We start from the raw sequence: 3,884 nt of genomic DNA, 5'->3' as shown, positions 1-3,884 counted from the left end.
TCTTCCAAAAAGAAGTGAAGTAAAGGATTTACCGCATTTTACTTTAGACCGCCGGACAGTTAGCTACCGCTTCAAGGGGAAACGAAAGTTCACTATTCCGGAACGGCCGGAATACTAGTGTTAGCACGTATATGTATATGTGTATATTCGTGTCTACATATGCCTACATTAGGGCGGATCCCTAATGTGTCAGAATATTAGGGCTGGACATTATTTTGTGGGAATATTTCGACTGATGGTCTAAACATTGTATATCTCTTGAAATATTTGTGGTAGAGCATTGGAACTTGCTGTCGAGATAAATAAAATTAATTCCATACTCATGGGAAAAAATTGGCGGTATTAGAAAAGGTGGCGTGGCACCTCCCATGGGCGTGAATTACTTAATCAGCTCTAACTTCGGAACCGTAAGTCACATGAACTTGAAATTTGGTATGCAAACATATCTATAGTAGATGCTTATCTTAAGGTATATGTAAATGAGTTTGTAAAAGGAGGCGTGGCAGATAACATAGGCGTGGAATTTTTAGTCAGTCATAACTTCGGAACATAAGTCACATGAACTTGAAATGTGGTATGCAGGTATCTACGGTAGGTGCTTATAGTAAGGTATATATATAAATAAGACTGTGGAAGGGGGCGGCAAATCCCAAAGGCGTGGAATATTTTACCAGTTATAACTTCGGAACCATAAGTCATATAAACATAACATTTGGTATGCAGACATATCTATGGTAGGTGCTTATAGTAAGGTATATATAAATGTGTTTGTAAAAGGGGCGTAGCACTTATCATAGGCTTGGAATTTTTTGCCATAGCTTCGTAACCACAAGTCACATGACCCCTATAATTCCTTCTGGCGTGGGGTGAAACCCTCGGGTAAAAGCTAGTTTTCTATATACTTTAGTTAAAATTCTGTTCAAATTTCAAGTCATATGAAGTACATTGTTCTGCAGCCAGCCCTCCTGATATCAATTTACATGCATACTAGCTTTTACCCGAGGGTTTCACCGCACGTCTTTATACAAATATGAAAAAAATGTATGTAAGAATGTTATATTTCATTTCTTCTCGAATTTTAATATAGCCGAGATAGCCTAATAACGTAGAATAGTTGTTTAGCTGGGGTGCTATTAAATCAAAAGCAATAATATGTTTATAATAAATTATATAGATAATAGTTGAAATACCAAAGTTGTATTGTAATAACTAAATTTTAACTATCTAATTTCTTACTCTAATATTATTCCGCAGCACGTTTTTAGTACTTCAATGCATCTATTAACATAGATGTATTTTCCAATGCAATTATCATAAATTTTATTTTCGATAAAGAGTTGGTTTTATTTTAAGGCTGAAGTTTTTTAAATTCTAAAGGCATATCAGAAGGAATTAAAGGGGTCATGTGATTTGTGATTCCCAAGTTATGGCTGATAAGAACTTCCACGCCCATGTTATGTGCTACGCCCCCTTTTACAAACTCATTTATATATACCTTACTATAAGCACCTACCATAGATATGTTTGCATACCAAATTTCAAGTTCATGGGCCACGCTCTCTTTTATATATACCTTACATTAAGCGCCTCCCGTAGACATGTCTTCGTACCAAATTGCAAATTCTTTCGACTTATGGTTCCGAAGTTTTAGCTGATTAAACATTTGCAGGTCTATTGGTGGTGCCACGCCCCCTTGCGAAATTTACGACATAGTTTCAAATAAGACCATACCTATAACCTTCCCGGGGTAAAAGCAAATAAGTCTGCCAAGTTTCGTGCGATTCCGTGTCGTGGCTCAAAAGTTATAAGGTAATAAACAAACAGACATTCACATTTATATATATAGATAACAAGCTAAGCTCACAAAAAATTTCAATCGATCTGAAGAATGACGGGTTTTTTGGGCATGAGCTCTCCGTTTAGATGCTCTGGTAACACCACTTTATATACATACATACTTTACATAATCCCTAAACGTACTACATATATACTATATGCACATTTTTTTTGCGTTTTAAGGTTTTCGAAGCTTTCGAAAGGGGAGAAGTAATTGAAATTAATTTACATATCTATCTGGGAGAAAAAGTGTATTTTCAATGTCGCTGAATCACCAGAGCAGAAAGTGCTACGTACGGAATGCATTCTGTAAAAATAACGAACTATTTTAAACTGATAAACTTCTGCGCCTCCGGCTGCCGAATTTTCACAAACAGCCGAAAATTCATCTCACGAGTGTCAAGTACGGAAAAAATGAATACGCTCCGGCGCTGGGAAACTTGGTGCAGCTGATTCCAGAGTAAGAGTTCATTTCCACCACGCCTTAACTGCAGTTAATGCCTATGGGAAAAGAAAATTAAAACAGCTCTTGGTGAAAGTGGGCTATAAGTTAACCGAGTCCCACAGTTCTCAGGACGTAATGATGAGATACAGAAAATCTTATTGGAATTTTACTAGCATGTATGAATACTAACATTTAGGCGTAGTTTGATTAAGTCCCTAAAATGGTCGCTTCTCTAAGTTTAAAAAATCAACACCCTCATTGTTTTCAATATGCCGGTAATTTCACAACCCTCTGCGTCACGAAAATCAAGTTTTAAGTTCTCTGCGACCGAATTTATATATCCACGTCCTTGCAGGTTCCGCTTAATGTTGCGTCAAATTTTGGTCACTGTAAACTAAGCGATAACGAGAATTATGAGCTCCTTGAATGTCCGTGGGCACCGGATGCTGCTTTTACATTTCCGCCTTCGACTAAACGTAATTTGACATTTCAATTATCATATGTTAAAATGTGTCAAAGGTAATTTTCTACATTTAAATTCAAATGCCATGCTAATATTTAAATTAATATTAGCGGTATTCATCTAAACCGATAGCTTTATCAAGCAGATATTCTTATAAATTTAAGAGCTCTGTTACATGAACGCCCCATACTCTCTTTTTGTATACACTTGCGACAGAGTTACATTGTCTTCAGGTTATCAAGATTATTCAGTTATATCGTTGTAGAAATTTATTTGAAATGTGTAAACGAGTTTCCATACAAATTTTGACAGTTGATTTCCAAAGTTTACACAATTATAATTTTATACGGTTTATAAGGTTTGATGTATACCCTTATTATGTTTCTTTACAGGCATTTTTCAATGTACCTATGGAGCATAGTCCAACACCATTCCTAGACGCTCCTGATGTTTGCAATCAATCACTGTACCTAAAGGTATACCGATTCTTGCAGATAGGGCCAACACTTCCTGTGACACTTATTTCCAGTGAACGCTCCTTCTTAAGCTTGAATCATATTTACGAAGTAAAACTCGGGAACAAAGATTAGATGGTTAAGCTTTACTTAGCATCCACAGAAATATAGAAGTTGCGAATAAAGAAATACTGATTACAATATTTTCTTTTAAGTCGAAGCAGTAGAGAAATGATATTTCACATTTTTCATGCATACATATGTAATAACTCGAATTTATTGAAAACAAGTAAGAAAGTCTAAGTTCGGGCGGAGCCGAACATTAAATACCCGGCGCAAGTATTAAATATATGTTTTTTCACCTTTCCGAAACCTTCCGCTAGATGGTAAGCCGGGGTGTATCAATTTTGAGTAAATTAGCGTCCTTCAATTTCGAAATATTGAAGTTTCAAGCATTTCTGAAATTTACCGTTATATGAGAAGCGGCCGTTATTTTAGTCCGATTTCAATAATTTTCAACGTTTTGCTTATATGTGGCAAGCACAATAACCACACCGAGTTTGGTACAAATTGGTAGAACGGTTACCGATATACTAATATGTGATCATAAGTGGGCGGTGCCACGCCCATTTTCCAAAGTTTTACCATAAACGTATTTCTTGGTAAAGAATTGTTGCAAGCATCA

The sequence above is a fragment of the Rhagoletis pomonella genome, unplaced genomic scaffold (genome assembly GCF_013731165.1).
Source record: "Rhagoletis pomonella isolate Grant_MI unplaced genomic scaffold, Rhpom_1.0 Rhpom_scaffold_00003, whole genome shotgun sequence".
Taxonomy (NCBI): Eukaryota; Metazoa; Arthropoda; class Insecta; order Diptera; family Tephritidae; genus Rhagoletis; species Rhagoletis pomonella.
The sequence above is the reverse complement of the archived record's forward strand: the minus strand, read 5'-3'. Positions refer to the sequence as shown.